This window comes from Coptis chinensis, chromosome 1 (genome assembly GCF_015680905.1).
Source record: "Coptis chinensis isolate HL-2020 chromosome 1, ASM1568090v1, whole genome shotgun sequence".
Taxonomy (NCBI): Eukaryota; Viridiplantae; Streptophyta; class Magnoliopsida; order Ranunculales; family Ranunculaceae; genus Coptis; species Coptis chinensis.
The window spans coordinates 88054878-88066983 of record NC_141456.1 but is presented as its reverse complement, the minus strand read 5'-3'; the positions used below and the strand labels follow the sequence as shown (position 1 = coordinate 88066983).

At 36.7% G+C, this 12106-nt stretch overlaps 1 pseudogene across 1 annotated transcript; it reads right to left on the bottom strand.

Annotated features, from left to right (window-relative positions):
- Positions 1 to 1788: 1788 nt before the first annotated feature.
- On the bottom strand, positions 1789 to 5699 carry LOC147525676 (subtilisin-like protease SBT2.2; annotated as a pseudogene). The gene is made up of 6 exons (XR_015205865.1): positions 5600 to 5699; positions 4746 to 4900; positions 3810 to 4207; positions 3513 to 3626; positions 2753 to 2825; positions 1789 to 1899 (listed from the first exon to the last, which is right to left on the bottom strand). The product of XR_015205865.1 is annotated as a subtilisin-like protease SBT2.2 (transcript).
- Between the last annotated feature and the right edge of the window lie 6407 nt (positions 5700 to 12106).

The window sequence follows — 12106 nt, the reverse complement described above, 5'->3', positions numbered from 1 at the left end:
ACGACAGTTTGACTTCGACCATGATGTGTTGATTTTGACAATGATAGTTTGACTTCGACCATGATGTGTTGACTTTGACCATGACGTGTTGACTTTGACTTTGACCTTTGACCATTGACTTTGACCTTTGACCGCTGACTGTGGAATGTTGACTTTTTCCAGTTTTTCTCATATTTAAGAATATGGACAAATATAGTAATAAAATATTGTCGAACATTATATAACGTTGTTTGTCATTATCTAATTAAGATTTGACGTGAGTAGTGTGTAAAGCATATATATATATTGGGCTTTGATTGTGGACTGTGGACTGTTTAATTGTGCTACGTTTTATGTTGTAAGTTGTATGGACAAATCAAATGCTAAAATGCTGTGGAAGCTTGTATAAATTTGGTTGTCATTATCTAATTAAGATTTGACGTTGATATTGTGACTTTATATAATATGTTGGGATATATATATTGAATGCAATAATTTTGGAGACATAAATGTATAAACGCTTCATTATTTTATATGTGAGATGCTACTATGAAGTAGTATAGTATGTGTGAATATTTTCCCACGGGATTATGGCTTAGTGCAATAATATATTGGCACGTGACAGAATGAAAGTAGTTATGAGATATAATTGAGATATTTCTAAATATTGTGGCTTAGTGCAATAAGGTATTTAACCTGCACGTGATATAGTGGAATGATTATGAGTAATAAATGGATGACATTTGAATAAATTACGTAACGAAAATCCTAGAACCTGACTACCACAACTCATGTGATTTGCCCTGTGTGGGCGTAGGTGATATGATTGGCCCTTGTGTAGGGTGTATATATAAGATGTTGATTGACCCATGTGTTGGGCAATCGTAGCCGAATAGTGGCTTGATTATTCCGTTCGCAAATATTGAAACGAGATGCGCGATATTTTATGCCGAATAGTGGCAGTACTTACATAATGGCTTTCGTGTGAGGGTACTACTACAGAAAAGCTCATATACCACTATTATATACAGTGGTAAAAAGCCTTTAGCCACTGTTTTCAAACCGTGGTAACAACCACCGTGACAAATACTTCTAACAAAACCGTGGTAAAAAGTACATATTATATACCACGATTTTAGCTAAAACAGTGGCATTAGGATTTCCGAACCGTGGTTAATAGTCTTTACAATTTTCTCTATCCGCGGTGAACCATGGGAAATAGTGATGATATATACGACGGTTGGATAAAAACCGTGGTTTATAGAATCTCCTTATACCTCAATTCTTACAAAACCGTGGTTTATAGACATTTAAAAAAAATAAAAAAAAAAACCCTAATTATTCAATTTTCATCATATTCAACCCTAGAACCTGCAACCTGTCCATTTTCACCATATCCACATTGGATTTAAAAACACATTGTTCAAATAAACAATTCATAGTGCAACAAACAAAATAAATAAATTTAGACATTGAATTGCTAAAAGAAGTTTGAACTTGTTCTATCCGGCCAAAACATCAAAATAATAATGACCAACTTGTTCCATCTAAAACATCAACCAAGTACCGAATCTTAACTGGAAAGGGTCAAAACCTAGCTAAGACACAACGCTTGGCTCGAACGCTCCATTATGCTGGATGAATCTAAGAATTTCAAGTTGAACAACATCAAGTTCCTCTTGTGTGTATGTATCTTTGAGGCTTAGATTTGTCATCTACACGATCAAAGATCAAAAGGTAATATAATAACTAAATAATTAATGAAGAGTAACACAAAACAGAGAATGTTAATGTATGACGACTTCTACTTTACAACGAGAGTAAGGCCATATCAATGGGATTGAAAAATGTCGCAAGACCAGGAGGGCATCTATTAGGAGTATTTGACAAGCTTACTATGTCCACCCCGTCTTGGGCAGCCTGGGGATATAATAATGGCAATGAAGAAAAATATAAGATCTTACAAAATGCATATTTATAATATCTAGTTGTGCATGCATGTGTGTCCGTGGGCGTGGAGTACAAGGATTAATTTGCATCGTAGAGAGATGCTACCATTAGATGAGTCTCCATATTTATTTATTTATCCATTTTTTTTTATACGTAAAAAGGTGGGTCTCCATAGTTATCTGTAGATAAAGTTAAGAAAAATTGGACAGCGAGTAATCATTTGCATCTTGGAATGTTGCAGATCATCGTTAGAAACGTGAGTTTATCCTAATGACAGAGCTACATACAGCTTGTTGGACACCAATATGAGGTGTCCAACATGAAGACTTCACCCAAAACGTTAATGAGGTGCATTGATGTTAAAAGTGATTTATTATCTGTACTTGGGAAAAAAAAAGGAAATGCATCAAATGCACTTGCAGAGAAACTGCACCTAGTGATTATAGCTGACCGATAGTACTCACTCAATAGTGCTGGTGAATGTACAACTTAGACACAAATAGAAGCATCAATATGTTATTGAAATTTGAACGCATCTTAAAAGCTATAAAACAATTAATATCTAAATAGGATAAGCAAACTACTAGCAGGTAACTAAGTTGTCTTTATGTTTCTCTTGTTGATAAGGAACGAGATAACTTCATGTTAATAACTAGAAATAATAATTAGATGTTATATCAACATTTATATATATAAATAATATAAATCTAAACTACAATGAGTGTTGCAAAAAGAAATTATGTCCAGAAGTCAGATTTGCAAGTTGCAACCAACACTAGATATTCATGGATTTCATAGATAACAAATTAATCAACATGTGTACCTGGTCAATGGCAGCAACAACATCTGCAGCGAAGCCTCCAAAACTCTTGTACAATGCCTTGTAGACCGAAATGCTGAAATAGATTTTCAGACCATCAAAAATGTCTACTTACATCAAACTTTGACATGGAAATAATATTTCACTATTTATTTACTGTACAATGAAGATGAGAAGCTTTCCAAATTACAAAGTAGGGCAGCTGATATGGTCATAAAATTTTGTGTTTTTGTTGTTAGATAGCAGTGGATGGCGTGCAATTAAATGTATCCAATCAATCACCGCACCAGCCACCAGCTCGTGCACAACCTACACACCTAATAACTATACATACCAGATAAATTAACTTTTATAGGCACATTACTAAATTTATATTTTCCATCTTTATAGATCTTGAAAAGACATATAATATAGTTCAATAAGATGTATTCTACTACATGATTCGTTCAAAGAGGCAAATTAGCAAAAGAAAATCTCAGGTAGAAAAAAAAATTTGATTGCACCAAAAGAGTACATGTAAAAATGTAATCTAATAGTAACAAGAAATACGCCTTAAACAAGAACCTAGACAAATAGTTTTTCATTTGAGAAAGAGTACAGTGGTTTTCTCAGTAGAAGAGTTTACCCTAAACAGATCTGGTACAGTTATCAGGTTTTCTAATGACATATATACTTGTATTACAGTGTTCAGAAAGAAAAAAATCACAGTCCATAGGCAATTGTATATATCCAAATTAATTACTGTGAGAAAAAAATGAATTACTGTGAACGAGGAGCCATGCCACTTGCACTGCCAAAGGGATGCCCAAAGAACAATGACAGAATCCCATGGTTCCCTCGCCGAATGGAAGCCGGGCCCGCATTTCGTGGATTATAACTTTCAGACAACCTTTAACAAAAACAAACACGCCTAATTAATGGAAATTGACAATCCATCATCATATTAAGCATCAGCTAAAAATCTATACAAGGCAATGAAAAGTGCTGCAATTTACTATCACTGGTACTATCTTTATGTAGTTTTGCACACATTTATGATATAGTGGTTAGAAAGACTTACGATCCATGACCATCACCGTCAAATGGTGAAGCATAGTCTTGACTGGCATTGAATATTCCTCTTGTTATAGCGGATGCAGAAAAATGACAAGCACCAATCAGTTTTCTATTACAAGAGCCAGATGGAAAATCACTCGTGACTTCACAGATACCAGAAAAGTGTTCAAGAATCGGGAAAACATGCTCAGAAATGTCATCGGAGAAGCTGGGGTGTGTTGGATCAATTCCAGTGTCAACAAAACCAATAACGATTCCTTCTCCAGCTAATTCAGGTCCACCTTCCTCAACCCATGCCCCTAGAGGAAGACCCAAGAACTTTGGAGTATGGGTAGTTGCAGTTCGGACTGAAAAATCTAAAACCACGTTGGCCACTTCTTGTCTCCTAGAAAGCTTCTCTGCCTTTGAAAATCATCAAAGTCATGACATTATAAGATGTATAAATAGTTTATTTAACATTAATAATAAATGCTATGGCATCAAGATAAAATCTTCCATCTATATGTCTGCAGACAGTACACACTTATTCAATCGGTGGAGGCCACGAGTGAAAGTGGATTATATTGGAAAACCTCCCGCCTACAGATCGACCAGGATTGGTTTACATTAGATAACAGTGTCATGACCAATTTTTTTAATTCCTCTTAGTAGAAAGGTGGATTGACACCAACCGGTTTTACTTTCTGAAGCTGGAGATTTTCAAGTCGGCATCAATTCATGGTTCTAGTGATGTTACACAACAAACACTTTCCCGAGGATCAAGCTGCTACTGAAGTTGATCTTAGAAGCTAACCAACCAATAGTTTCTAAACTGTGAATGCTTATTAATCTAATGCCAGACATGAATAGAAGTTTCCAGTCCTAATATCACTGAAATAGTTCGACCTTACACATGGAATTAGACAAAATACAATAAACCGAAGATATATGTATGACAAACCTGGCGAAATGTTACAAGTACAAAAGAAAGCCATTGATTAAGTAATGATAACTATACAGCTTTCAGATAATTTCCCCTTTAAAACCCTCTTCAACAACAGAAATCATGAACTCGATTCAGATAAGATCCCCGACCGATCCGAAATGCTCCTGCTTCTTAAGAAAATGCAAATCAAGTGTGTCTCGAGAAAACAATCCAAACTCCACAAAGTCTTGGAAATTGAGTATTGATGAGTTCAATAAATGGATAAAAAAAGTTTAGGCATAATCCACGTGATCTCAAAAGCAAGCTGTTTCGATGACAATACCACTAGAACCATGCTACACCTACAGGTTTGTATGATTTATTTGGGGGGCTATGACCCTAAGATTCATATATTTCTAACACATTAAAACTGCCACTAGAAAACTAAAATTAACTAATTCTACATACTTAGAAACCTCATAATACGTAAACGAATTAAAACCAATGCCTGAATGTCTATTTGAAAACAAAAAATATGTAAGTCAAATTCTCACACTTACACACAGCATGAATGAGTACATTTATCCCCACATACAAATTTGTAATTTATCTTATTTTTGCTTTTTCATACGCATTAAGGGCACTAGATGTTAGTGTGTGTGTGTGTGTGTGTGTGTGTGTGTGTGTGTATGTGGGGAGTGACATTAAACACACTGAGAAACATACTATACTCCCACATAATTGAGAAAAAAAAAACATAAAAACACGATCAAAATAGATTTTAGTACTAATCAAAACACTTAAGAAACAAGAATGTGGTAAAATTCAGAAGTACCTTGGTTTATTAAACTTATTAAGTGTTCCATAAGCTCCTCCTCCATGTCTAATACCATCATCACTCTCCAATTTCAAGTCATCACCAATATAATGAACTTCAGGAGCTTGTTTCAAAGTAACTATATAAACTGCATGCCCCTCATTTCTTTTCATGAAACAAAACACCACAAGTAAGTTAAAACTTTCTTCTTCAACAGTAAATTCTAAAACTTTTCTAGTACTTAGCTCATTTCTTTCAAGTACTAGAAAAGTTAACCAACAAAACTAAACACACTAGTCTTGAACTACTTTAACACAATGCACAAGTGATTAGATAAACAAGTAATAAAAGTACTTGAGAAACAAGAATATGCAACTTTCTTGGGTGGTGTGAATAGGTGTGAAGTTTTGTAAAGGGGTTTCTACAGTTAAACTATCGAACTTTTACCCAAAAAAAATCACACTATCTAAAAATGATAGCCTAACGAAGACATGGGATATAATTGTTAACTAGATACCACTATATATTCTGTAGCACTGAGCATCCAATCCAAAACTACTACTCAACAGGTTAATTCTTTAGGCGCCAAGGTTTCCTTTCTCAAATCAGGTTTCCCTTTCTTAACAGTAGGCATAACCACACCACCAAAACAAGCTGATGGTAATCAATTAAGACGACCCTTAATACCTTTCACAGAAATGGTGAAATACTACAAACAGTTGGAATATTATCAAATACTCTCTATGGTTTCCACCAAGGAATATTATAGATCACAATAGTTTATCTCTAGTACAAACTAATCAAAACTAACAGAAATACAGCCTACATCCAGCAGCTTTCATACTGAACTTTCCAAGGTTTATGACCTATTACTAAAACAACTAATGCTTAACATAAACAAAATTGGCTGTTAAGCGTATGACAAAATTGGATTACCTTTAGTAGCAATTGCCAACAAGTAGTCTTTGTGTAACAAACTGACAGTAAAAGTGGGCTTAACCCTTCCTTGCGGCAAAACAAGAAACAATTTTTTTATCAAAATTCTCACCAACGGAAATCACTACAATTCTGGGCTTTATTTGAATTGGAGAAGAAAATCAAACTTTTAGAAATTGGGGTGAGAGATAGAGAAAAAAACAAATACCTGATCGATAACCAAAATTGGGGAGAGATGAAACAAAACACTACTTGAAACCCTAGCTAGTTGAAAAGAGGGTGTCAATAGAAGTTTTAGCGCTAGACAGTTTTTCCCCCTTTTTCTTTTTTATGGTTTTTTATTTTCTTCTAGATTGTTTTACCCACGGTAGGTTTATTTTTTGGCAAAACATTAGCCACTTTTTCTATAAAAACGGTGGGGTAAATGAATGTGAGAAAACAAATTAGGAATTTTATGTTGTACCGTGGTATATGGCATATTATATGCCACTATTTTACGAGACTAGTGGTATTTGCTTGTACCGAAATTAGAAAAGCCATCTTTACCGTGGGAACTAACTATTAGCCACCGTTATTGGGAAAACAGTAGTATATACCATTTGACCTACCGTGGCTAATGTGCATTTCTGTAGTAGTATACCTGGTGTGCGGCATCCCGCTCAGGGTAGTTACGGACGGAGTGGTACATTATGTAAGGGGAGGCATGTGGATGTACATGTTCGGCATTGGGAAGCGATTGTGGTAGCCAGGGAAACTAGGTAAGACATAGATACGACATGAATTTTAGGGACACACAAAGAAAGCCGTAAATAATATAATTATGGTAATATGTTGGTTAACTATATATCTTTAAATATATGATTGTATATGGCTTTGCAGAAGTGTGGGTCAAACTAATTACTTGGACAGAGACGACCCACTCTGTAATTGAGCATGAAATGCGGTACGTATATAATATGCTTGGTTGGTTATTTGCTTAGTTCGAACCTAAGGCGCCTCGATGGAGGATCTACATGCCTTATTTATGATGCATATAGTTTGTTGTGTGGTTAGTAGGAAGTTAAGGCGCTTCAGTGGAGGAACTACCTGCCTTATTTATTGTACTTAAAGATGTTGTATTAGTCGTTGAAAGTTAAGGCGCCTCGGTGGAGGAACTAACGGCCTTATGGATTTTGTATATATATGTAAAATTATAGGTTGTATTTTAGGGCTACTCACACCAGCATTTTTATAATGCTGACCCGATTTGCATGTTTGCTTATCGGGTGTGTTCATTAAATGAACATAGTTGATAAGTCTTGACAGGTTTCATGTTGAAGAAGGTTGGTTGCTGCTTGTGGTTTGTGTTAGCGTCGCATTTCAAGATAGGCTTTGTTTTCCTTTGAGGTGATAAAGATTTTCAGTTGAGATAAGGTTATTTGCATTTTCATTTGTTAATTTTTGTAATGAAGAGGACTTTGGTTTAAGTTGAAATTTTTATTGGTCTTTAAATTATCCGCATGTTTAAAACTGTTTATGGGTTTTTGGAAGTTGAGAGTGTGTCACACCTCGGAAATCGAAGAGTCGGGAACAAATAATGTTTTTTTCGAATTCTGTCGAAATTCAGGGTGTGACACCTTTGCTCCTTTATATCGCCAAAGTGGCACATTTCTGCACATAATTGGCTTCAATGCCTGAAATACATAAAAGCACGTAATTAGCATTAACTATTATTTATTACTCGCATAATTGGTCTAAAAGTACTATTGTTAAGGGGTTAAAACTACAGTTTTGGGCTCTTATCACTGACTGTCTTAACATCCAAAGCCTACATGAGGATGCGCTGGTTCTCACACTCCCTTCTGGAGATTATAATTTGCATCGCATATTGGAGGACCCAGGCAGTTCAGCAGAAGTACTATACCACGATGCATTCAAAAAGTTGCAGATCCCAGATGTAGAGATGGTTGCCACCAGCTCCAACCTGTACGGATTCAGTGGAGACAAAGCTCTCACAGTTGGGGAGATCTAGTTACCTATAGCCACTAGTCCGATAACTTTTATCATAAATTTTGTTGTGGTGAAAGCCAACACACCATATCACATGATTTTAGGCAAGACCTAGCTACATAAACTCAGAGCCGTTCCCATCACCTATCACCAATGTCTAAAATTCCCACATCATGGGAAAATTAAGACAATCAGAGGAGATTAGGTGGCTACCAAGACGTGTTATGCTTTGGCAACAAAGCAATCCCTACTACCTTTTAAACCAATAGAGGTGGGGCGACCCGCCAAATAACAATTATAGTTGGATCCCCCTCTCCCGGACCTGGTCCCAAGAGAGAGGGAGGGTCCCCCCTCACTGGAGCCATTTGAGGAAGTGGAAATTATGGGAGGCAGCTCGCCAAAAACCACTTTCATTGGCACCATGTTGAGTTCTGAAGAGCGCATGGCTCTGATACAGTTCTTCCGAGAGCACAAGGAAGTGTTTGCTTGGTCGTTTGAAGAAATACCAGGAATTGATCCTCATATGGCATTCCACCAACTCAATGTCCGCAATGATGCAGTAGTAGTCAAGCAGAAACCAAGGAAAATATGTGCTGACAGATCCAAATCTGTAAAAGCCAAAGATGAAAAGCTGAAGGCAGCTAAATTTGTTAGAGAAATCGATTTTCCCACTTAGATTTCTAATATTATCCCAGTAAGAAAGAAGATGAGTCAGGGAGAATCTGTATCGACTCCACATATCTAAACCGTGCATGTCTGAAGGACAACTACCCTCTGCCATGAATTGATAAATTGGTGGATGCAACGGCTGGTCATGAATTGTTGTCTTTCACAGATGGGTCGTCTGGTTACAACCAAATCCCCTTGCATGAAGGGGACCACAAACATGCCAGTTTCACAACCGAGGATGGCATGTACTGCTATCAGGTAATGCCGTTCGGGCTAAAAAATGCAAGGGATACATACCAGCGATTGGTAAACAAGATGTTCAAAGGATTGATAGGTGACATTGTGGAGCTGTATGTAGACGATCTTTTGATTAAAAGCCAGAGATGAGGAGATCATCTCTCCCACCTGAAGTGTGCATTCGACATTCTCAGGGAGTATCGCACAAAGATCAACCCTGCAAAATGCATTTTCACTGTCTCATCAGGGAAGTTTCTGGGGTATCTAGTTACCAAAAGAGGAATCGAGGCAAACCCTGATCAAATCCGGGCACTTCTAAATATGCCATCACCTAAAAATATGAAAGAGGTTCAAAAAGTGTCGGGCAGGTTAGCAGCTTTGAACAGGTTCATCGCCAAGAGTTTAGATAAGTGCAAACCTCTCTTTCAGTTATTGCGAAAGAATACCTTATTTGCATGGATGGAAGAATGCCAGAAAGCTTTTGATCAACTCAAAACATACTTGGGGGCACCACTAATCCTTTCCAAGCCAGTTGATAGAGAGGTATTGGGTTTTTATCTCTATTTGTCCGACTACGGTATCAGCTCTGTACTAATACGCGTGGATGAAAAGAAGGTTGAAAAGCCTGTTTATTTCTTGAGCCGTACACTTCTTCTAGCAGAAAAAAGGTACCCAAAACTTCAAAGAGTGGCTCTAACACTTGTCTTTGCAGCAGAGAAGTTGCGACCATACTTCCAGTCCCACACTATCACAGTAATCACCGAGTACCAATTGTGGTCAGTTTTAGAAAGACCGAACAGGTCTGGGAGGCTAGCAAAATGATCTGTGCAACTGTCAGAATATGATATTATTAACGTCCCAAGAATCTCAAAGAAGGGTCAGGCACTAGCAGAATTCTTGGGAGATTTCCCAATGACCTACACAGGATACGACTCAACTACCCCTAGTTCAGATGATCGCATCCAACCTAAATCTCCATAAAACCGTCTAGATCCCTAGGAGCCAAGCTCCGGGTGGCGGTTATTTGTGGATGGATCTTCGAACAACAAAGGCACAGGAATTGGAGTTGTGTTAGTCACTTCTGACAATATGCGACTGGAGAAATCCATCCAATTAGGTTGGAATACTTCCAACAACGAGGCAAAATATGAAGCCACTCTTGCTGGCCTCACAATGGCTCTCAATCTGGGCCTGACACACCTCACAGTTTTTAGTGACTCACAGCTGGTTATTTTTCAAGTTGATGGTAGATACGAGGTCAGGGATGAGCGAATGGCAAAATACCTGGAACTGGTAAGGGGCCTTCAAAGCAAGTTTGAGAAAATTTAGTTTTATCAACTACCTCGATCAGCCAATAGACAAGCAGATGTTTTGGCATATGTTACCTTAATGTTGGGAAACAGCGAGTCTCATTCAATCCCTATCGAGTTCCAGGAGAAATCTAGCATTCAGGTCCCAGTTACAACAGTTTGTGTTGTTTCGGCCATTACTCCAATGATAAGACCCCAAAACTATAGTTTTAACCCCTTTAACAATATTACTTTAGACCAATTATGTGATTAATAAGTAAGAGTTAGTACAGTTATCGTGTTTTTGTGTACTACAGGCATTAGAGTCTAATATGTGCATAAATGCGTCCCTTTTGCGAGATAAAGGAGCAAGGGTTGGTTTCTAAGAAGTTCTATGATAAAAGGCCAAGATTCAAAGAGAAAAAGCCTTTTTAAAGCATAGTCAAAGCTTAAAAGTCAAAGTCAACGCGGGTAGAAACAACGCATAAAAGTCAGCAGAACTTTCGAAGGCCGTATCTTTGGATTCAGACCTCGGTATTGGGCCTACCTTATGGAAAAACGACCGGCTCAGAAAGAGCTTTCCAATGGTCCAAGCGTTGACCCAATCAGAGGAGTAGAAGTGGGCAAAAAGTCCATGGAAGTCAAATCCAGCTGAAAAGGCCTCTGTGGACTGAAGAAATTGGGTTTTGGGCTCGATTTTCCGGCCCAAAACATGGCTCATCAGCCCATGTACGAAAAAGTAGATCTGGTCTCCTCTATTTGTATGGAGAAGACTTAACTCTTAAGATTACCTGGATCTAGATTAGAAAATTAGGTTAGACTCCATTAATTAGATCCAAAAACTTAGTTTAGATCTAGTTTTTTACATTCAATTAATTAGTTTGTTTTAATTTGATAAGTAGTTATTTGTAATCTTAGTTCTAAATTAGTTTTAATTTTAGTTTTCATTCATTTTGAATCATTATTGTTATTGTTCAAATAGATTAATAGAGTTTAATACTTATTCAATAATGACTTGTTCTAGTTGTTTAATCAAGTTTAGTTTAATTTACATTATGTTTTCATTTCATTATTTTAGTTTAATTAATCCAATGATATTAGGCTAATCCCCCCAGAGAGTTATTATGAAACCTAATGAGGAATAGATTGCTTAGTAGAATTATTTCATTGTGTATGTATTTCAATGAGTTTAGTTTATTGTATGACTTCCAAAATAAGCATATGATAAATTAAACTAGGGATGTTAATAATTAAAGTCGAGAGACTTGGTTGTAATAATCCTACATGCTAGTAATAATGACTATAGAGATGTAGGTTGTTGCTAGGGATGATAAAGGTTGAGGCTTTGGGTTGAATCGTTGTGTGAAAACCTAAATATGATCTCTTTTCAATGAATAATTCGATTCTTGCATGAAACTAGTTATTAGGTGGATTGATTACTCTTCTCTATACTTTCTCTG